The following is a 24,452-nucleotide window of genomic DNA, read 5'->3' as shown; positions in this document are numbered from 1 at the left end:
GTTGTGGATACGTTTACAGCGGTGTCAGGTTAACATTGTTCAATTCATCATAAAGAAATTAGAACAGTATTGGCATTACCCTTCAGTGTATTTGTTGCCATCCTGTTTCAGCTTCATCTTTCATGTAGAACACCATTGCTTCCACAGAACAATACCGTTGCTGAACTGAGTTATTTAAATTTTCCGTTTTAAACAGTCAGAATTGTAAGCATCTATTTTTCATTGAATTGCTTGCTAGAATTTTTATAAACAACAAACATTAATACACTGTCCACATTCATCACTAAGCAAAAGACATCCAGCAGGTTCTCTACATTATGTCAACAATTCATAATTTTGAATAAATAAAGATAGAAAATATAATATCTAACTGAATTTTGTGGCACTACTTATGTTGCAGGTACACAAAAAGAAATCAACAATCAAAAAGAAAAAGTTTGCAGCGTTGATTAAATGAAATTTGCTTTATAAAAGAGCGAGACAGATTAAATTCTGCACAGCACCAGTGGATATATTTTTGACTGACTCCATCTACTCTAGATGTGCAAAACATCAGTAAGCTGGCTCACTATCAACATTGCATTGTGAAGAGAAGATTAGGGTGAAGTTCCCTGCCATGTTTTTAAGTAGTTTTTTTTCTGATCTGCAGCAGGCACAAATCGTCTGATACAGTCCACTGGTATGGGCTAGTTTGTATGCAGTCAAAGACATTCTCTTCTTGCCACAGGCATCTTTGTACCCGTCTTCATTCGTTTAAGTGCTGCTTTGAAGAGTCCATTGAAGTGTGGTGAGAGATACAAATAAAAAAAAGGCTTCCTGTTATAGAAAATGTTTACTTCTTTGGAGTGGGCTTTGAATAACCCTTTCTAAGGGCTATTTATAATCAAATTCATTACACGCAGCTTTAAATGGATATAAACCTCTTATAAAAGCTTTTAATGTATGCTGTATCCAAGATCTGACACTTCATTTTTCATTTAATCATGAATCTCTCAATGCTTTTATTTTAAGCCTGGATATTATGCGTTTAGGGTTTCAGATATGTATTATCATTAATATAATATCAAAAATCAACGTACTGGGTGCATAAACCGACAGTGCTGTGGAAAAGTATTTGATCCCTCAAAGACTTCTTTGGTTTTCTTTGTTCTCTCACTTGCATGTTTCAGAATATGAAGCAGTTTTTTTTAGATCATAGAACCAGAGTGAAATGAGAACTATATGAGAGATGTGTCTTAAATTGATAAACTGTTTACATTAGCTCCACCAAGGCTTAATACTGCCTTATCAGTGGAATTTGTAAATCACTTCAATAGAATCTGACTGACAACATGAAGTAGGTTAAAGCATCACATCATTTGCTTATCTAAAGGAAACGTGTAACAGATGAGAAGCAAAGTGATTAGCATCAGTTAGAAGGGGGCCATTTCTTAAGGCTCCCCACGTACTTCATCCGAGGGGCCAAAATCGGTTCTCACCAACAGAGAGACATGATGAAAACCACAGCATTTTGTTCGCAGAGAATCATCCACCTCCACTTTTCGACACCAGTTCCAAGTCAGACTGTTTCAACAGAGATATGTGTGAGGTGTTGCGTGATTGGTCAGAAGTTTGTTGCCCTGTTTTATGCGGAAATGCGCTTAGGCATTTCCGCATGATATGTTGATATTTTGCTTTTCTGGTTTGTAATCACATCTAGCGCCCCCTCTAGTGTAACATCCTATACTCACTGGTTGCCAGCATGGATGTTGAAATTTTCCACAATGATTAAATATATATAATATAGAAGGTCAGACTCAATCACTATAGGTGTCTCATAGTTTTCATGCAGCCATGTTTCTGTTGAGAAAATAGCATCAAGACTCAGTAATGAACTCATTAATTGAAAATGGTTTTCCTGACAGATCTGTTGTTTAATAGTCAGTTTAAGTGACTTAGTGCCTGGCATTATTTAGTGGGAAGTTGCTTTTGATAAGGAATTGATTTTAGGTTAAAGGGGTGACTCTTGTATGTTATCTTATTTGTTATTGAGTTCCTGTTACCTACATGCACCACAAATTTACAGTATCTTCCTGTAGGGAGCACAAATGAGATTGTAGTAGAACTAATGCTGTTCCCTCTCTATGTCGCTAAGATAAAACATAACTAACTATGGGCTTTAGGTTGCAGAAGCTCTTTGTTTTCGTAATAAAATCTTGCTTGCTACTGGAAAGCAAGCTTGGGAACATTTTTAGGAATTTTGGTACTATTCTGAACTCAATTTCTTTTCGAGTTTCTTGGAAGATTAATGAGCTTGTGCTTTGTGAGACTTCTTGATAGCTTCTCTGCAAAAGTACTCGGTGCCCAATCAGAAATATAAAAGGAAGCTCAGACTCAGTTGTCAGGCTGAATTGATACACTCTTTGACTGGACTTTCCATTTCCTGCTGACAGAGATTAGACTAATTGTGAATCAAACCAAATGATTAACTTGACCACATTTTGAAAGCTTTCAAGGCATTTCAATTAACATGCAGGATACCTCTAAATGAAGGAATCTAAATGAGATCTTATTGTGCTATAGCCAAAAGAAATGTGATTAGTTGATTTATGTGTGTTTATGATGAATGATTTATTCTTATTAAATGTGCCTCGCTCATTATTAATCAGCCACAAATGGAATATTGATGCAGCACAGCAGTTAATGAATGTGCTTATTAAACCAAGCCAATGCTGTTAACATTCCCCACATACAATTTAATTATCTTCTTTCACCCTTGCTCTAATTATCTCTGATATTTTTCATCTTCACAAGATTTGATAGCCATCTTATGCTCACGGCTTACCACCAAGACTTGACTGAAAGAAAACTAGCAGTGTCTTGTCTTGGTAGTTTTGCGTTTTTTTCATACTCGTTCTCTCAATCCATAATGGATTAATAAACAGTCATTCATGAAATTGTTCACTTGTCGGAACAAATGTGCATTGCACCCTTTTTTATTTGTAAAAATTCTGGAAAACAAGCACCCTTTTCCTTCCACTTTCCCACAGCTATGCGCTATTTTGTCTTGGTTTGTTACATAAAACTCCAATAAATTGCAATGAGATTTATTAGTTTGTGGTAGAGTAGGAAATTTGCAAAAGCTCCAGATTGATTAATGCTTTAGCAAGACACTCTACTCTTTCTTCTTGAGCACAAACAACAATATTACGCATGAGATGCGTAATAAAGGAGAACCTTTATGACATATCAAACCTTCCATGTCTTAATTTACCATTGAAGCATAGTCTAGTTGAGATTTTGAAGAATTAGCCAAAAATATCAAATTTGAGGTTTAGAAATTTAGTGATTAATATAAATGAAGTGATTTTCTAAAATACACAGTAGTTGTCACAAACAGAAGCCAAAGTCATAGTTTCCATTGTAAGTAAAGTAACTTATTCTTGTCAAGTGGAATTCATGTCTATTTTAGGATGGAAAGTAAGGAGAGTAAAACCACATGGTTCTGCAATAATGGTCAAACAATCTTTGTGTGTGAGCGTGTGTGTGCGTGTGCACGCGCATGTGTGTGTGTGTGTGTGCGTGTGTGTGCACTGCTTGAGTAGGGGGAGGGGACAGTGACTTTAATTTGCATGCTTTAAAAGAATAATGAAGTAATGTGATGTTTATCTTTTCTGAAGAGTTAAATTTCTGCTGGCAGAGACCCAAAGCTCCCCATGACATAACATAATGAACAGTAACTTGTATATGGGCTGGGGTATGCAATGGGAGCAGATGTGCATGGGTCCAAGATTAGAGGGAGTAACAAAGTGGGGAGGGTGGATCAGGGAGAGCGTCTGTTGTGATGGGATATGGATTGATCTGTGTCTGATTCTGCGTGTGTGTGTGTGTGTGTGTGTGTGTGTGTGTGTGTGTGTGTGTGTGTGTGTGTGTGTGTGTGTGTGTGTGTGTGTGTGTGTGTGTGTGTGTGTGTGTGTGTGTTGGGGTGCGGATGGTGAAGTGGGATGGACATGTGGGGTGGTGGGGGTCATACTCAATGATTTATTCATTAAGTTCAAGCCTGTGTTTGTTTGTTGACCCTTAGCAGTAAGCTAGAAAGACGCTGTTCAACCCGCACTCCGTTTTTTGTCTTTGTTCATCATAGCGCCATAATGTTTGTGACATTACATTAGCCATCTCATTCTGAACAGATCTACATTGTGTACGCACGCCATTCATGTGGTAATGAAGGCAATAAAACCGCTTTTATTCCCACTAACTCGAGCCTTCTGAAAGTGGAGAAATACTGCGGAGAAATTACCATGCCCAAGAGGTTCTGGTTCCTGAAATAAGACGATGATGTAAAAAGGGTCAGCTGCTAACCTTTATTCCCTAAGTAAAGCTCTCATTCATTATGTAACAGTTTACATTTGCATTCAGGCTACAGAGCAATGGTCCAAAAACATTCAAAGCCATAGAAAACATCAATTTAGTATTACGTCCTCTATGCCTTCTTTTGTCTGGAGGGAAGAACATCTTTATTACATATTGGTTAACAAAGAAGTGCAGATATTAAAGGGGCTACTATGTATGTTCCAGGCACATGGTGCCACTTTGTCGCACAATCAAGTAACTATCTTCCCTTAAGTTGTGATAAAAATATCAATCAAAACTTAAAAGAAATTTGACTTCCCAACTTGATGCCTTTAAATTGGCCTCAGTTTTCTTCGGAAGCTCATACGATTTCAGACACTTTGCCTTTAGCACATCATCATAACAATGCTCCATAATTATGCCATTTACAACCGTTTGTATGATATGTTCAGTGGACGAGCAGTTCCACCAGTTACTGCTGTTCCTCATCTAGAAGGACCTGGCTGCAGAAAATAGAAAGGGAAGATGTCGGCTGAGGCGTCAGGCCCATTTATACTTCCTATATTTGCTGTGGTCTTATGATTTTTTATTTTTTATTTTTTTTAAATCTGGATTTTATGTAATACTCCCTCTTTTAAAAAACATCAGACAGAGTATACACCAACAAAAAGATCTCTTGTCACATGTACGATCCCATACTTTATCTAATAATGAACCAGACACATTTTATTTCTGGGTTATATCGTAAAAAAAAAAAAAAAAAAATCTTCAATGAATTACACTGAAATCAATATAGCGTGTTAAAAAGAAGAAGGCTGTTTTTTTCACTTTGATGTGCTTTTATACTGACCTTAAAATTCACAAGTGTGTGTAAAAACAGATGCATTCTCTCGTTTTTAGGTCGAGAAGGAAAAGAGAAAACATAAAAGAGAAGTGAAGGAAATTCAAATAAGACTTTAAAGCTAAAATTAGTTACTCACCAAGTTTTTAATGCAACCTTTACATCCGTTCAGTTTGTTTCCAGAAAAGTAAAATGAGTTTTGTTACATACAAACCTTTTATTCAAAGTCCCTATGGATGAAAAAACATTTGTAAAAACATGTGAGAGCGTTGTTTTTAAATCCTGTCAAACACAGCAGAATTTAATATAATCACAGGTGGAGAGGAAAATATATAAGGTTATATTGCAGCAATTACTGGTGTTGATGTTTAAAGCAAGAAGGATAATCATGAGTAACGGGTTGAAGAAATTATGTGTAGTCAAAGAAAGTAGCTGATGAAAAATGAAGAAACTAAATATCTTGAAACTACTGGGGAGGAGATCAAGGACACAGGAATCAGGTGAGTCTAATCAACAGAATGCACAGCTGGGTGATGAGGGAGCAATGTGCACACAATGAATACAAAGGGATCTGGGGGAACTAAATGATAACAGCAGAGTACAAGAGCAACAGAAAGCTATCAAAGAGCACGGAGAAACTTTTCAGCTTGAAGAAAGCACTAACCTGAAATACAATTCCAACAATGTTTAGCACAAATTGGCTTTCTTTTCTAAAAGAAAATAACAGCAAAATCGTATTTCTCCAAACTTTTGAAACTTGACACAGTGTTTATTGATGTCACAATCATGTATGAATTGTGAATTTTGATAAATAGGGTTTACTTCATGGGATTTTGGATGTGTCAATTAGTTTCAACTAGCTCTGATTTGTTTACAAACATCCTGATTCTTCACACAGCAACACAAGAAATGTATAATAAATATAGCAAGATATAACCCATAGAAGGACATATTAATTTCAGAGTCCAGTATGAATATGTATTGCAAATAACCATGCAAAAACCAAAACATTATGTCGAGGAAGTAAATGTGTTTTCATTTTTGACTGGGTTATAAATCAATTATAATCAATCATCTTTAGATAATTTATTCTTCATCCATCAATTACCAGATTGCTAGATAATTTAAAAACTTGGAGAGTTACCACTCACAAAATGGTGTCTTAAACAAATGTAAATAATGTAATGCTTTGTTGTTTAAACAATTTATTTTAAGTCCAAATATGTAAATATGTAAGTAATGACGTCAGCTCTCTGCTCCATCTGACGGTAGTTCAGTTCAGGGTTTTGGTTCTCTTCTGGTCAGCAAATCCCACCACTGAGGTGGAAGAGCGCTGCCCAACCCACCCATATTGATTGCTTTTTAAACATCATGTCTTGTCTGAATCTTAAAAGGAGCCACACTTCTATTCAGAATCAGAATGACAAATTTAATGAGATCTGTAGTCCTCTCCTGACATATCATTCAATTCTTCAACTCGTAGATTTGCTTGCTGCCGAGTTATAATTAGATTTGTTTCATGTGGGTTTGATTATCTTTCTTCTGCACAGGATCATGGTGACACATCCACATCAGCAAGATGCGGCACTAGTCAGAAGTAATGCCTGAACTTCAAACGTAAATGTAATGTAAATATGGAACTGTATCATTAACAAGTTATCTACGTATGAGTCTATCAAGAAGCCATTTTGTATGCATTTACTGCTCCCACTGTTTTGTTTTTCACTACTTACTGCTTGCCTGGAATGATTGGGGTGAAAGTTTTTGTTTCCATATTTCCTATTTAAAATATGAGGAGAAAACGTTTGACAAAGTAAATCATTTACATGCAACCCCTTTAAATTAAAATAGATTTACGAGCACAGAACTTTAATCCATTTTATTATGCAAAACAAAGCAATGCGTGAGTTAAATGTGTCAAAACAGAAGTAAGTTACTCTGTTCTGACAATTTCCCATGCACTATACAAGCTGGAGCTAAATTAAATGCAACACATTGTTCAAAGAATTGACGAAACTTTTTCTAGCGCATTTTTCGACATTCCAAAAATCATGACAAGATAGGAAGTAGTAAGATAGTAAAAATTAAAGGTTGTTTTTATAATATCTACAGGTCGGTTCTAATATTTGCCAGGTTGTGGAGAATCAGTAGCTGTACTTGGAGTCTTCTCTCTGAAGACGTTTGAATAATCATCGCATGCTGGATAGAATGACAACGATCCAAAATGGATGCACAGTTAACAATCTCTTTACAGGAGGATAACATCAGCACTGCACAATACGTGGGGGGTGGGTGGAATAGACAGCCCCCTTTCTATTTCCATCCCGTCTTCACAAAGGTGTCTGACATCATCTAAACAGTGAAGCCTATTTGTAACTAGGTTACTAGCTATCTTTCATCTGTAATTGAGAGCAAGCAGCTCAAGTCAGAAGTGTATCAACAATATAAAATGTTGTTAGGCTTCCATCAAGCAGCCTCTAAAGGGAATTAATAGCTATCATCTGAGAGGAACAGGGAGCCTCAGTCAGACTGGAAAGGGAGGTTGTAGTGGCAGTGAAAGATGTTCCCCTGGAGTTGTTGTCACAGCACAGGAAGGAGAAAGAGAGAGAATGCATGTGGGCACATACCCGAACTGGCATTATCTTCCCTGTGAGGACACAGCACAAACATTCTTCCCTCAAACAAACATTTGATACATTCAGCAGCCATGCAGCAAAAGTGAATTTTCAATGAAGGCATGACTGTTGCTCACATAGCCGACTGTACCTTCTGTATACATAAACACACAAGAATATGTAGGCATACTTTTTGATTGAAATGTTTAATCTAGTCAGTTGTAGTGTCTTTAATTAATCAAAATTGCTCACATTTCAATTGAAAATCATATGTCAGCAAAATATGTTAAAAACATTAATGATTTAGCAACAATTGTGGCTAAATTATTGAATAAATAGACAATTTATTGATTATTATTCAGCCATCAGATTGGTGCATGCTCAGTGCTCTTGTATGTAAAAAATAAAAACATTACATTAACATTTTTAATGCATTAAATCTGCAATGCACCTGCACAGAAAGTATAAAATAGATAGTCACTGACCATCTATTAAATGTGCATTTCATGGTCCTTTTATGACTATGAATTGCTTGTTTCTTTGTGGTTTTTCTCTTTGATATAAACACAACATGTATCTCCTTTTCTGGTTTGCTTACATCTTTGTAAAATCTTTTTGCATCATCATCTGACTTCATATTTACAAAGCGTCTGAAAAGAGAACCTCCCACATCAGTGCAACATTGCTGTAAAGCTAAACAAATGGATTAGAATGTACGAAATGTTTCACACTGATGGCAGGCGAGTGTGTATGCCGCAGGCACTCAGCACTTTGTTATAATGGGAATTTCAGTCTTGTCTTGTTTGCCTTGGAGCTGAACAACGTTGGTGCTCTGCTTGTGTGTGCTCTAATTACAGACAAGATTAGAGCGGGCAAATTAAACTGCTACCAGCCACTGTTTGTAATTGCCACAAGCAAATGTTTGTAATTATGAACAGATTGCTTTACTATCGATAATTAAAACAACAACACGACTTATTTAACGACTATCGGGAGATGGCACTCTGAAATTGACAAAGCAGAGCAGAGAAAATGATTTTTGCTTCATCTCGTGCCTTTTATTTTCTGTGGATTCACAGATCTGTGTTCTTGCGCCCGTTTCCCAGCGCTGCATCCCATAGATCAGATGCGTTCGACTGGATTTCCTCCAGTTTAAACAGGCACAGTAAAGCCTGTGTTGATTGTGTCACTGTCACGGAGGTTTCTTTGCAGTGATTGCCCCATTGTCTTTGGGGTAAGTAATGTACAGAGGAGTTGGTATTATTAGTTGTGCAACGGCAGACATAATCCCCCCACCTGTTGTCAGTTATGTGATACTGACACACAATATCAAGCTAAAGCAACTGACCTTGTCACTCTGCAAGTTAATGAACAGTTTTATGAGGCCACTGGCAACAAGCCCCAGCTTATCACACAGCTCCACCTCTGCGTCTGTCACCAGAACTCCTCAATGAGCAGGCTGCACGTACTGTATCTGTAAGCTGCTAATGCATTTTACCTCAAGCCACTTCAGTTTGTTTGTTCTCTAAAAGGTATTCCTGTTACAAATGATTTAAACATAATGAAACATAATGGTGTATTCTTACTTCACCTTGAATGGATGCTAGATTAAAGATGAGTTTTGGTCAGGGGCAGACTCAGATTGAAATTGAGCCCTGCAGCTTGGTTTGGAGAGGACGATTATCCAAACACATCACAGATGAACGAGGAACTATAATTTTAAAACAAAGGCACGCTGAGCATTTTTCAGCAATCACAACTATTGTGTGTGCTTTTACTGACAAAATGAAAAACAAAAATCAGTCGACAAAAGGAAGCCGTACTAACTTTCATCTACATGACATCAAGTAGATGATGGCTTCCTGACCTCTTTAGACCATAGCAGTTTATAGTCAAAACCTAGGCTTTCTAACTTCTGGAAACATGAGAAACTACCTCAAACTTATCCTTAAATTTCTCATGACAGATCTGGCAAATTGGTTTTATCCCAACTTCATGTTTGTCATTAAAGAAATAGATTTTGTGACAAAACTGGACTTAAAAACAGATTACAGCAGTGAAATTAACAACCCTCAACAAAAAGATCCACACAACGTGGATGTTAAGCAACTCACTGATGAATTTGGAAACTCCAGATCAAGTTTTCATTGAATTTTGGGCTGTAAAATGCATGCACAGCCAGCAACTCCATTTTATAACTGTGCCGCAGGTTACACACCTGTGAAGTTGGCTAAAATTCTGCAGTTACTTTTTCTGTTATTTTTTTGTTTCTCATGTCACGCCCCATGTGAATAGTTCTGGCAGCCATCTGTAGGGGGTTGACTTCTTCTGGGACTTTTGCTGCCCAAAGAGCCCTGAGTTGTTGAGGCAAAGTCTCCATAACACCCCAAAGAGTGTACTGTGGTAGCAGCAGATCCTTCAAGTTCTGTACGTTGTGAGTTTGGGCCTCCATGGATCGGACTTGTTTGTCCAGCACATCCAACAGATACTAAATTGGATTATCTGTAGGATTCTGAGGCCAAGCCAACATCTCAGTAACTTATGCTCTTTAAATGATTCCTGAACTGTCTTCTTTTTTTTTTTATGGCAGAACGCATTATCCCACTGAAAAAGACTAGACATCAGGGGATTTATTTTCCAGGGTGTACATCGACCGCAGCAATTTTACGGTGGTAGCACGTGTCAACATTCACATGGATGGCAGAACCCAAGGTTTCCCACCAGAACACTACCATCAGGAGCTCTTTATATGCATTATTAACAGCATACGGTGCAGTGTGTATTCTGACAACTCTCTATTCAAAGCACTATTCACCTGTTTAACAATTTGAGCAACAATAGCTCATCTTTTGGACAAGAGAACAGTCTTTAGTACATTCTTGCATTGATGTACCTTTAATTTTAATGCTTCTAACACTTCAATCTTAAGAATACAATGTTCTCTTGTAGCCTAATCTATCCTACCCATCAATACGATTATGGTGTAGAGATAAAGCACCAGTCTATGACAATAATAATTTACTTGATTGGTGTATAAATTAAGGCAGGTTGCAGCCACAAACATGATCTAATACCCAGTTTCCAAAGGAAAACTGCATATGTTATCAAACTACATAACAGCTCTAATCAAACAAATCACTGGAGCAAAAACTTTTCATCTTTCTGGTGCTGCACGCCGTACTCAGCATGTAATGTAATCTCAAAGCAAACACTGACTAGAGCATATTCAGGTATGAGTTGAGCATTTCCCCCATTTTATTACAGACTTATTTAAGATTTAACTTACGTAAGATTTATTGTTTTTAAACTTCCTTTAAAACTGCATTTCAGGCAACATTTGAGTTTTCTACCAGGTTCTTTTCTTACAAAAACGGCAGCGATGCCTAAATTATTTTTAAAAATAAATAAAAAATCATACCTCAGCATCCAACAGTGACTTTCTTAGTGGCAGTGAAAAAATCTTATTTTCTAAATGGATTAGGCAAATGACATGTTTCATGGTTATTCAATGCTTCTCATTCCCAGGGAGTTTATTGCATTTAATTGCATTAGAGTCAGACCTTTTGAATAAATAGCATGTATAACATGAACTGGAAACTAATACACTATGACATTTGTTTAATGTCCAATACTTACCAAAAATATTGAGAAATAAATAGGAACACATTTAATTATAGTTAGTCTTTATTTTACATTAAATAAATGTGGAGTGAAAGCATTTTAAATCCAGTGCTTTGGTACATTACTTCTTTGATTGATTATGTTCACAGCTGTTTATTTTTTTGTGTCTGATTTTTATGTCCTAATAATAAGGCCTTGATACAAACACAGTTTGTGTTTCATTTTGTTATGAACCCGTAGCAAAAGTGCCAAGAGTTGTGATGTGTTTGATTTTATTAGAGATGAGATTTAGCACATACATGCTACATTACTGCAACAGAACTCCCATTTCTCATCTGTGGGAGAAAATGAAACTGTGATGAAATGTAATATAGTCCCCCTCAGGCAGAACTGGAGGGACTGGGAATTGCACTACAATAAATCTAATGGATATTACTGCACTCAGTCCTCCTTCCCTCCCTCTCTCTGTTTTTCACTCCCTATTTCTCTCCCTCAACCCCTTTTACCTTTTTTTCTCTACTTTTCATTCTCTCCAGCCCTATGTGAGCATATACAGGTTACACATAACTTTCATGCACTCACACACACACACACTCTGGCACATGAAGAATTACATCTGTTTGAAGAGCTTGCCCCTGATTCCACAAAAAAATAAAACCATGTTTAGCATCAGTTCCACTTTGGAACATCTTAATGGATTTCAATTAGCCAACCTGGAAACTAATGGAGTGCTGTAGAAGCTTTTTTCTTTTTCTGTTATAAATTCTGTTCATCCTTCCATACATCATCTTTTGCTTATCCAGGGTTGTTGCATGAGGCAGCAAAGGGGTCCAGACTTCCCTCTACACTTGGTCCAGTTCCTCTGGGGGAATCTTCTTCTGGGTCTCCTCCCAGTGGGTTGAGCCTGGATCACCTCACCGGAGAGGCTTCCAGCAGGCATCCTAACCAGCCACCACAGCTGGTGCCTCTTGATGTGGAGAAATAGTGGCTCTAATCTGAGCGCCTCCCAGATGACCAAGCTTCAGAGAAAACTTATTTTATCTGCTTGTATCCATGATCTTGTTCTTCAGGTTAGGGTTAGGTCTAACCCAAAACTCATGAGAACAGGAATGAAGATGGAACGCCAAATCGAGATCTTCACCTTTTGGCTCAGTTCTCTCTTCACCATGACAGATCGGTACAGCGATTCGACCTCTTTTTCCCTCATTCGAGAACAAAAACCCGAGTTACTAGACTGGCCATTGCCTACCTATGCAATTCTTCTCGATTCGAATCTCGCTTCACAGCACAGTCTAGGTTTTCTCCAACTGGCTTGGATTCCTCTGACAGAATCTCAACCAGCGATCAGAAGAAGTTGTGAAAAATGGCGTTGATTTTCTGAAATGCTTTAGATTTGCATTCTGCCTTTAGTTTTAGCGATGACAACGAAGGACGTGAACAAAGCCATCAAAGTCTGTGTTGGCCACGCCTCCAGATGTTGCATTAGCGTCATCACCCACCTCTTTCAGCTCGTTTCTTCACAGCAGACAATTTCATTTAAGTTTTACAACATTGAACTGGCGCGTTACATTCACATCACGGACAAACTTCAAAGTAGAGTCCAGAAAGAAGTTGTTTCTCTGAACTCACCAGGTTTCAGAGATATTTAAACTCCTTCCCCAAACCGGAGAAGGAACTCTACCCTTTTCTGGCTCAAGACCACGACGGTCTCAGATTTAGAGGCACTGATCCATCTTATACAAGATAATTTGGATCTTGATCAATTTAATGAATGTACATAAAAGAAGAAATAAGTTACATTATTACCCTATAAATCACCTTTTTTCCAGTTGTTAACTTTAAAGACGTTTTTAATTAAAGCCTCGTGTCATGATGAGACAGTGCCTTGGTAGCAATCTAAGTCAAAAACAATCCTTTATGCAATATGTCACGACGCTCAATGCACACCATCCATTACATGATATGCACAGTTTTTAACCGTCTAGTCGTATAACATTTGCAGATTTCTTTATTACGTACTAAATATTGGCAATTCAATTCCTGCATGACCTTAGATAATTACAGAGTAAAGGGGTGAGTGAAAAAACATTTACAACATTGATTTGAAATTCTGAGGAGAGTTTTGTTAATTAAACTGTAACAGTAGCATATAGGAAGAGCTACCTTTTTTCAAGGTAACAACACTATGTAACTTATAAAACATACACAGTGCCAGCCAGCCTCATCAGCACCTCTGGTAAATAAGTGTCAAAAAGCTGCCCTCAAAAAGCTCAGTTTCTGTGTCATCTTACCAAAACATATCGTTGAACACAAAAACTACTCGTGTTTTTGTGTTCATGGGAGGACAGATGAGACTTGTTTTCAGCATCTAAAGGTTTCTTATGGTGATTTAGTGAACACACGACGACACTCTTTGCTACAGCTGAATTAATTTTAACTGTACATTACGTTGTTGTTTTATAAATAAAATGTATTTGGATTTTTTAAATGTTTTTCCTTTTTTTAATCGCTGGAATATGTGAAGTAATAGCAACTTATTAGTGCACCGATTTGTTTAGGAACCACCTATATTTTATTATTTTATTAAACATGGGATGCATTTAGTCACCTTTGAAGGAAGCAGAGATATTTTGTCAGCCTCTATTGTGGTGAAAACATCCTTAATTACAAAGAAGACAAAACTCATGTATGTAATGTCAAAGCAAATCAATGAAAATGTAGATTTAGTCAATTAGTCTTTTGAAATCCTTTTTTTCGCCCGTCTTTTTAAACCAGCCATGACATGGAAATACATTATCTGACTTTAAGCATTTGAATTCATATTGTTAACAGCATCAGCAGATAGTCGCTTTCCTCTGGGACAGATTCTTTCTGGCCTGGACACTTAAGTCCAGATGGTCCACCCTTATAGCCATCTGTGGCTACAAATAAAACATACACAAAACCAGTCAGAGATCACAAAGTCTGTAAAGAAATTATTGTAAAAACTGTGATTAAAAAATAAATAAAAAAAATTCAGCTGGTTTTACACTGGAAAATTGGACAAAAAATATAATGGGACTTGTGTATTTGAGCTGGTAGCCGTAATTGGAGTGTATTGAATGTCCCTGTTGTTTTATTTCTCTATGCCAGAAAGAAGGAAAGGAAACTGGAGGGGAATGAATAGAGTAATAGCTTTAACAGCGATCGGTCTTGACAAAAAAGAAAAACATTTTCTTTTCCTTACTTATATTACTTATTATAATGACACAAATGCCAAGAATTTCTGCAATGGTAAAATATGAAAATACCGTATTTTCCGCACTATAAGGCGCACCTAAAAACCTTCAATTTCCTCAAAAGCCGACAGTGCGCCTTATAATCTGGTGTGCCTTATATATGGACCAATATTGAGCCACAACAGGTCTAGCAATTACGGTAAGCAGCCGCCGACTTCATTTTCCCCCGTAAAAGAAGAAGTGCGCGGTGCATGCTGGGATAGTTGTCAGAACGCTGGTTTGTTAATAAAGTTTGATAATACATTTAAAGCCAGGAGGGGCGGGGGAAGAGAGACAGAGACTGCGGCGGCAGCGTGTCAGTTGGTCTGTGTTACCCAGAAAGCAGTTGGGCACAAAATCGCAACACCGTGAGTGAAAAAATGGGGCAGCCTACTATATAAAGTACTCAGGGAGCACTTCTTTACAAATGTGAATGTGTAATAATAGAGTATGGCACAAATTGGCAACCCGAACTGAAGCATCTATTCCATGCGCCTTGTAATGCGGTGCGCCTTTATATATGAAAAAAGTTTTAAAATAGGCCATTCATTGAAGGTGCGCCTTATAATCCGGTGCGCCTTATAGTGCGGAAAATACGGTACCTTATTTCTCACTCATGGTAATAATAAGTATACAAAACAATAATCATTAATTATGATAGAAAACAAAGAAACCCAGTTTTATTGGACTTTAGTAAAAGCCTAAGTACTTTAAATTGACATTTTTTCCACTTTGCTCAAAAACAGGAAGAATTATTCATTTTAAGATTGAAAAAATTTGACATGCATGTCTTTTTCTGATCTTATATGGAATGGGGTGAGAATTAATCATTCCCACACATAAAAAAAGAGAGCCTACAAACAAAAGTGTTCAAAGGCCCTTTCAAATGTTCACTATTGAAACTGGTGAGTTTTCTGCCACCATGCTTTTGAAGCGATTGCTGAGCATACAGTTCACAGAACCGCTCAATCGGAACAACGCCACCCCAGTCTTTGTTGTCATCTTCATTGTGCTTTGCTGACCCTGAGCTTTTTCTAAAGAGCAGCATCCCACTCCTCCGATTAATGCCTCATTAGGCTCGATACTGACTGTGAGCAGGGGCGGCAAACATGCCTCATGTCTATTTAAGCTCGACGCCCACACCCGAACTTTAACCACGCAGGGAGATATTATTAAGAAGCCCAAACCTGGGCACTATTAAAATCCCTTTTTTCTCACACCCTTCATTTTGTAGCAGGGGCAGAGTGCGCCTACAAGTCTTTTTTTCTGCTGAGGCTTATTTGTGACCTATTCACGCTGTTGTCTAACGCTTCTTTACAGCTTTCAATCATGCCAGCCAACAAGAAAACAATAATTTCACTCTCTTGTGGCAAGTTAATCGAAGGGTTACTTTGCTTATTGTCCCATGTTCCATGAATTATAGTGTCAGACTTATTGAAAACAAAATCCTCTCATTGTGCTAAGTAACAATTTGTCAGCACAAGCTATCTAGGAGTCTGTGTTTGAAGATACATTACTTACAATTTTTTCTCCTTACTGTTGCTTTGTTGAGCTTTGTTAAACTATTTTATTGTACATAAGACATTAATTTCAAAATGAAAATAAAGAATTAATCAAAGGAGAAATGTGTTCCTTCATACTGAATGATCTCTAGTACTAATTACAGAAGGAAAGGGATTTGCAGTTATGAATCATTAAGATTTATTTATCACCAATAAAAACTAATTATACTCCAGGAAAGAAAACTCTCTGAGAAATAATCAAGAATTAATTTTACTGTAAATCTCACTAAGGCCTACTTACTTTTGAATCAATTAAGCAAAAAGAGATAAGTAAACAAAGACAAAAAAAAAAGACTAACTGTAGCTAGTCTTCAAACTACTTGTGACTGATGGAAAATAAATGCTCAATATCTTACTTAAAATCTAAATACAAATTATTGTTCAAAACTTTATTGGCATCCAAGGAGTTTAAAGAAAAGGGTTTTTAACATCAAACTGAGGGAGGACAGAAAGAAATGGCGGGAAGAATCCAAAGACCTTCTCTGCAACTTGAAGCTGTCGATTTCAGCACAGTTTTTTTGAATGTATTGATTATTTCCCACTTTGGAAACAGAGCTAGGAAACATGAAAGAAAAATGGTAATAAAAGAAGGAAATAAGATGACATTGAGCCCACGTGCTTGGTGCATGGGGAAGAAAAATGTGAATTTTGCACATTTAAATGAAAGAAACAAATGAACGTGACAAAAATATACATGGCAAACAAAAGTATTTATCACAATCACATCTTGAGAGGATGATTAGAAATGGCTAAGATTCACTTCTTTGAAGGTTCTTCGGTTCTTTTACTGTATCTGAGTCTAAGAACTGCAGCAGGTCATTTAATATTGAAGCTTTTGCGTAATGAGTCGTCTTGGGTGTTGATCAACAGGTCAGAAGCAGGTTTGGGTATGAACTGGGAAAATATGATGAATGTTGGAGTTTTAGACATATAGCAATTTGTTTTATTTTATTTTGAAGCTTTTCTGAATTACCGAAAGAGAAGCATTTGCATACTAAAACTTTAACATGAATATTGACCAGCATTCAGACCAAACCAAATTTTGGAGGGCAGCATTAGAACGTGAACCTCAAATAAGCAAGATTTTTAGTTCTCATTCCAGCTGTCTGTGGTGCAACTAGATGTCTTCCATCATTCAACCTGTTTACTTTATACAAGGGTTTCTAATACTTAAAAAAAATGCATAAAACGTTAAAGTTATTACAACATAAAAACGTAAGTTACGTCAGCTGCATGGGACAGAGTTTCAGGTATGTCTGAAAAGTTTGTAAAGATGTTCATTCATTTTCACATCTGATGTGCTGATGTTTAAAACATTACCTTTACTGAAAACCAAATGTCTGGTGAATTTTTATCAAAAATGTAGTAAAACCAATTTCTTTCAGTTCAAAGACGGTTAATTCATCTGATTAGCAGGCAGCTGCACAAATAAAGCACAGATGTCATACTTTCATCCTGTTTGTCATTTTTCATGACAGCCAGGCAATAATAACCTACTTACTCAGAATGCACTTAATGATTTTTTTCTTTGTGAGCCGCTTATGCCACCAGAGAGCATAAATATAAACATAAGAGGCTTTTAAGTGCAGACTGACCTGCTGTCAGACTGCTGGATGTGAATTTCCCTGATGGGTCCAAGATGAAGTGCTGAACCTGTCAGTCGGGATGGCTTCATGCTTACAGTCTGTTTCTGGGAACCATAAATACACGGTCAAATTGTAAAATCCCACACATATGGTCCACTAAGTCAGATAAATCAAGCTGCACTGGTTATGTACGGTAACTGATGCCTTTTAAATGTGTTTTTTTTTTTTTGCATTAAACCGAGTTAATGCTTGAATTGATGTGAACAATTACAAATGTTTTCTAAGTTTAGCAAACCATAAATATAGAAATCTGACTCGTTTCTAATTATTGGATACGAGTTTGCTTTTACCTCTTACCAATATACATTTTAAATTTGTATGCATATAAATATGCACAAGAGGAAACATCCTGTTTGTTTCAGAAACATCGTGAACCTTCACATAAAAACTTAGAGTACCAAGTTGTTTTTTTTTAATTGCATATTTTGTGGTGACTCAAACAATTAAAATCTTTCAACTAATCCTAGTCAATGCCACAATCAGCCCTTGTGTTTTTGCCTCTTATTTTTTGAAGGCGTTATAACTCAAATAAAATCCAGTCTCACGAGTATAAAAGCAAAGGTGCCAAACGCGGATGATTATTGAGGGTGATGAGGTGATCCAGTAATTTACTCCAGATGTAGATTCATAATGGTCCAACCAGATGGTTATTATTTTAAGTAATTTGCTTTTGTCCAAAGTCAGATATGAGTGTTTGAAACCAGAGATGTGAAAAAAACTTTTCTTTTTTTTTTTAAATGTTATTTTGGTTAACACTTTTCATTTTAACATCTGTTTTGTGTTCGTGATACTTTTAAAACCACAATATAGATCATTAATTTATGATGAGCTCAAACTAGATTTTTAACCATTTGTAATAAAGGAAAAGGAAGAACAGAGCTTTAGAAAGACGAAATGTTCTCTCATTATGTTCTTCTGCAGGGGCGTAAAGCCTATTGCAGAAATGAACAGGGGAAAGTTTGGTTTCACCTGAAGCAGGCTGCGTGCAACAATTTACTCCTTTTGCATAACACACACTTCTGCTGCACTGAGTACATTACAGACGAACATTATTTGCAGATGGCAACAAATTCTTATTTAGTATATATATTTATGAACAGCAACATAATGCTTGACTGTAGCATGTAGAGTAGTTTTGTGTAACAACTGCCAGACAAGAATACAAACTAGATATGAATGTGAGTCCAAAACAGACCCGGTGAGCCTGCAGTTTAAACACAATTGATATATATATTTTTTTAAATGAAAGTTATTTCTGCAAATATTTTTCTCCTGAGTTGCAGTGCTTTACACAGTGTATTTAAGCCCTGGAGCTTTTCCACATTTCCATGTACAGCACAATTGTAAAGTGGAGTGAAAAGTAAAACCTGGATTTCAAATTTTGTTTACGAACGAAAGATCTGACTGTGTAATGTAATCAGGCCTCTGATAACCATAAACAAGGTTATTAGTCAGTTCCACTGGATGCATTCAGAGGTATTGTCATTAGTAAATTGAGTCCACCTCTATATTTATAAATAATATATTATTTACAAATATAAATTATTCATAAAAATTGCAAATCCAGCTGTAGTGATAGCCTGAGAGGTTAGTGAGATAACATGCATGAGCAAACTTCACAAAGACCAAGGAAGAAAGCAGACAGGACATAGTTTAGCTTTGAACATATTCAACATTGGACTGTTCAATCTACTACCTGAAAACGGAAAGAATGTGGCAATGATCCACTTAAGAAAATAACCTCAAACACTGAAACGAACAACTGAACAAAAATGGGTATTTGCAAGTTTCCTCTGCTCTCATGCAAAACACAGACAAGAAGTAGTTTCACCTCACAGCAGACATCTACAAATTTGCAAGTCATGCTTCCATGCTAAAGGTCGGGTTAAATATTAACTACAGGAGGAAGTAAGTGTTTGGAGCGCCCAGCAGAACAAATTTCTGGAAACCGTTCTAAAACGCTGCTCTCTTTCCTTCAACAGCCGAAGTTGTTCCTGTGCATAATTAAAGTGGAGCACAATGGAGCCGGCCGAGCACTTTAAAGCAGAATACAATCTCCAACTTTTGTACTGGCTTAGCATCCACACAGCACAGTGTGGTTCACAGGGGAACTGGTGGAGCAGTGTCAATCCAGCAGAACGTGTTGGAAAAGATTACAGAAGTCAAATGGCCTTTTCTCCCATTGTGGCTGCTAAACTGATCTTGACAGCCAGTCATAGACGCTGAAACTCCACACTGCCTTCACCCCCACCAAATCTATAAACTGAAGCACAAAAATCTTTGAGATGTTTGTCTGGGAGTGGTTGTTCTGAATTTCCCCTTAATCCACCCCCTCCCCGCCCCGACCACCTATTCATGAGTATCATAAAAGCTTTGCTTCTAAACTGTGCTGCATCACCCCCCCCCTTTTCTTTTTCTTTTTTTGAGCCACAGTGGTCACTTGTCGCGTGATTAGCGAGCGAAAGACAGAGCTGAACTGGAATTAAAAACAAATAACAGCGTGGTAAATGACCTGGATGTTTGGTCAGAACAAGGAAAAGGGGGCAGAGTCTGTTCCAGGCAGCCATGCTCACCAGGACTCAGACAATGGACCCCATCGGCCCTGATGTAGCTTGACAAGTGAATGACATGCTGAATGGTTGCCATGGGAACAAATGTGTTGAATTTTATGCATGCATATCTTGTTTTGCCCCCTCCCACCCTCTTCTTTTTTTCTTTTTTCTTTTTTTTCACGACTGGGTAGATTTGACTAATGGTTTGCTGACTCTGAACAGTGTACTGGATGGGGTGCTGCACGGCCCTTTTTTTTTTTCCACAGCTCTATCGGACACTGTGGTCCAGCTTAATGTTAACGCCTCCAAGAGTCTTAGCCTGGCACAGCTAGAGCTCAGGAGGGAAGCATTCTGTGTGAATAGACAGCAGTGCATTAGCTCCAAGAGGAAGGGGGTTTCCACAGATAATGATCTAATAACAAATTCACCAGTTCACTTCGCTGGACTTCAACCCCTGCAGATTGCTTTGGATTTTAGACAAAGACAGCTGAAAAACCACATGCACTATAAACAGAACTGTTGGGATTTAACTACATCTCATGTCTGTTTACACATGATTCAGCCCTCAACGGATCTGGCAGTGACAGTCACCTGTCTGTAGCTCACCTGGTTTCATCTGAAAAATTAAGAAGAAGAAGGAAAAAAAAGAACTTCCGTTCCACAAATATATTTTTCTTTGTATGGTACTTTTCTTGAAATTAGTATTTATTTTATTTAGGTAAAGATTTGAGGGTTTTTTCACACCTGATAGTCCAGTAGACTTAGGTCGATTGGGGACCAAAATTGCAACATTTGCTCAATTTTCAGCTGCTGCGGTTCGCTTTCACACTGCACTGTCAAACGATCCAAAGTGAAAAACCTGTTCACTCCTTCACCTGTGGTGGCGCTGCACCAAGAACACCTGAAGGAAGCGGCACAAAAACCTCTGAAGAAGCACAACTTCCTTTTTAACAAAGATAAATGGACGTTAGCAGTTGCAGTATTTCTCTTTTGGTAAAAGACAGCGAGCCATTTCTAGTGCTAGACTCTTGCGTTTGTTTTGGTTCTATTGACCCAGAATGCCCTGCGCTGTGGTCCACTTCTCCAGTCCGCTTCCAGCCACAATGCATTCAGACCATTAAATGTTTTCTGTGAAGCAGGCTTTCAGACCTATATGACGTAAAGGTTTGTTCTTTTTCTGTTTACTCAATTTACTACAGTTTATCATTGTTTACACTGACTCCTGCCTTCTTTAATTTGTTTTACCAGGAGGGTCATGTAATTTTCCATGCCTCAATGCTTGTCTGTCGAACTTTAAATCAATCATCATCATGCGTTATTTTCCTCTATTTCTTGATTTGCAAAGGCTTATTTTCCTTTTTTAGGCTTTGAACATTGAAGTAAAATGGATTTTCTTCTGACTTTACCTACATTCACCATTTTTGTTTGCACTACAGACTATATTTTTATGCTGACAATCTTTCTAACTTGCCCGGAGCCCTACAAGCAAAACCTATGTAATGAAAAAATGGATCAATCCCAAAAATGAAAGTTCTTCAGTGAAACTTTGGAGCTTCGCCAAATCAGACGGCAGCTTTTCTCCTCTCTGCTTCTCTGGCCACACCCACTGGATCAGTTCGTAACAAAAACCATTCTTGCAGAAAACATTATTTGGTTTTTGCTTATGTTGTTTATTTATTTGCTAGCTCTTAACGAATGATTTAGAGGACAAGTCTTGCTTCAAGCCAGAACTTTGTCCATCAATTTGCCCTTTCATACCTTAATTATATGCTTGCTTTGTGCTTCACTGATTAAATGACTCAATCAGTTCAATCAATAACCTATTTTGAACTAATGCTGCTTTTGCTTTTTCTCTGAGGGCAGAACGTTTGTCTCGGACTGATTTCATATTTGAATCATTGACCTAGTTGCAACTCGGGGAGAATAGTAGGGTTGCTAATTGTTGTGCTTATTGACCAATATGACTGCTATTAGCCAATAACATATTTCCCTCCATTTTATGTGTTCAAACGGTAAAAGAACCGTTTTACCGTTCTTTTACACACATTCTACAGTGTACTATTGTTACTGTGATATAAACCATCAGAAGAGGTAATGATCAGTTTATCTCTGTACATTTGACTCGGTTTTATGTCTATGGCAGCGTTATTGCAGATTTCCATTGGGCTTCTAACTTTCCAACCTGAAATTTTGACTTTGTTTGTCATTCTTTTTTATTTTTTTCAACTTGGATCTCAGGAATGTCAGCCTCCAGGTAAAAATTAAAAGCACCATTAGTGCTGTACTCTACATTTTCTGCTCCCAAATATCTTTTAAACACAATAGTAGGTAGAACAGAAATATCTTTGCCACGTTGCCTTTTTTGTAAAAATGGTATTGCTTCGTACCACTCTATATTTTTTGGGGAAAAAAATCTTCTGTGTATTTTTCACATTTAAGCTATGTAATTCGAAATCTTCAGTTAACATCAAGACATTTAATTGGAAGATTGTATAAAAAGGTTGTTTTTGTCTGGGAGTACTTGGATTTGCTTTCATTATCTTTATACATTATCTAACTTATCTGTTAATGACCTGTAGGGACTTCAATTCTGATATGTGAACAATTGTGATTAAGTAATAGTTTCTTCTTGGCTCCATTTGTTTACCATTTTTATTAAAATAATATTTAGTACACATAAAACATTTTCAAATGAATGCTGACTGTACTAAACTCTCACTTTATACCAGTAAGATCGTTTTTAATGATGTCAAAAACTTCAACCTTTGTAGAGCAGGAGTGTTGAAACCAGAGTGGGAATGTTGGTTAATAAGTAACATATTGTTTGACGTGTTATCAGGGACCAGATAACTTATCTGAATCCTGTGGTATATTTAGCCTCTGAGCGTTGTTTGTTTCCATTTTATATGTCAGCACAAGGACAGAAACCAACGTTCAGGAAGAGGTAGCTCATAGAAAAGCAGAGATTCCCTCCTTGCACTGACTGCAGGTTAACTCCTAATGGAAAAAAAAAATACATTTTGAGTTGTCGACCATCACAAAGCCCTGCTGATGAGTGAAGAGAATTGCAGTCTTCAACAATACTTCGATCAAACGCCTGACACAATGAAACTGAACACGTGAGCAAAATAGCCCTGAGATTAAACTGACATCTGAAACATTTTTCCTACCAGTTCCAATTTATTATTTTCACTCCTGGATAAAAGAAAGCAATCTTCCAACCCACGATTACACCTCTGAAGAAATCATATTTCAGGTAAGGTAAGATGTGTTTTGTGGACAGGATGAATATCTAAAGTGCCAATCACAGAGCGTATACACTCAAAAGCCAGTAATGCCAAATCACACATGCTATTGCATCCTCCATCAAAAGTGGAGAAAAAAATATCCTTTATCAGCAACTAGATCAAAATCTCATACCTCTGCAATTTGCTCAGAAAAATACAGGCCTTCTCTTGAACAGCATGAATCTCTGCACATTATCTCCACACCACTTTACAGATAAAACTACAAGATTTTTCCTGGACTTCATTTTATTTTAACTATAGTCATTAACTTGCTGATAGCCACATTAGCTCAAACTTAAACAGTACAAAGAAACCCATGAGTTTGTGTTTTTGTAAGCAGGTTGTTGCCAACATTTGGAAATTTGACATTTTTTAATAAGTATGTAGGTTTGCATTTTTATTTGCTGTTGTGATTTTGATATGCTATTTTAGATTATATTAATGTACCTGAATAATTAGTCTCACATCCAGACTGTGCTCAATCTGAGTGTGAGTGAAGTTACTGAAATAAATCATTTGAGTTCAACTAGCGTATGTGAACCGACTCGACAGAATCCCCCGGGAGAGTTGATTATTTATTTATACTTAAGCCCAATGTAACTCATACCTCTGGCAGATTTATGTTTAAAGTAATCTTTTGATTTGACTAATATGTTTCTTATGATGGAAAGCAATACTTTGGAGTGGTCCAGCCAGAACCCCAACTTTAATCTGCTAGAGAATTTGTGGAGAAACGTGC

At 37.1% G+C, this 24,452-nt stretch overlaps 2 long non-coding RNA genes across 3 annotated transcripts in view; one reads left to right on the top strand and one right to left on the bottom strand.

The window, feature by feature from the left end:
* The window catches only part of LOC145551156 (uncharacterized), a 246,365-nt gene that overhangs the window by 78,622 nt on the left and 143,291 nt on the right, over positions 1-24,452 (bottom strand). The gene's annotated exons all lie outside the window — the stretch shown is intronic.
* The window catches only part of LOC103462655 (uncharacterized), a 70,287-nt gene that overhangs the window by 33,368 nt on the left and 12,467 nt on the right, over positions 1-24,452 (top strand). The window contains exon 4 of one of the 2 annotated variants that reach the window (XR_014086976.1): positions 12,213-16,104. The exons of the other annotated variant lie outside the window; for it this stretch is intronic. This is a non-coding gene — a long non-coding RNA (uncharacterized LOC103462655). Of the gene's footprint in view, positions 1-12,212; positions 16,105-24,452 lie in introns of those variants that run through there. 2 annotated transcript variants of the gene reach the window in all.

The sequence above is a fragment of the Poecilia reticulata genome, chromosome 3 (assembly GCF_904066995.2).
Source record: "Poecilia reticulata chromosome 3, P_reticulata-male-v2, whole genome shotgun sequence".
Taxonomy (NCBI): domain Eukaryota; kingdom Metazoa; phylum Chordata; class Actinopteri; order Cyprinodontiformes; family Poeciliidae; genus Poecilia; species Poecilia reticulata.
The sequence above is the reverse complement of the archived record's forward strand: the minus strand, read 5'-3'. Positions and strand labels throughout refer to the sequence as shown.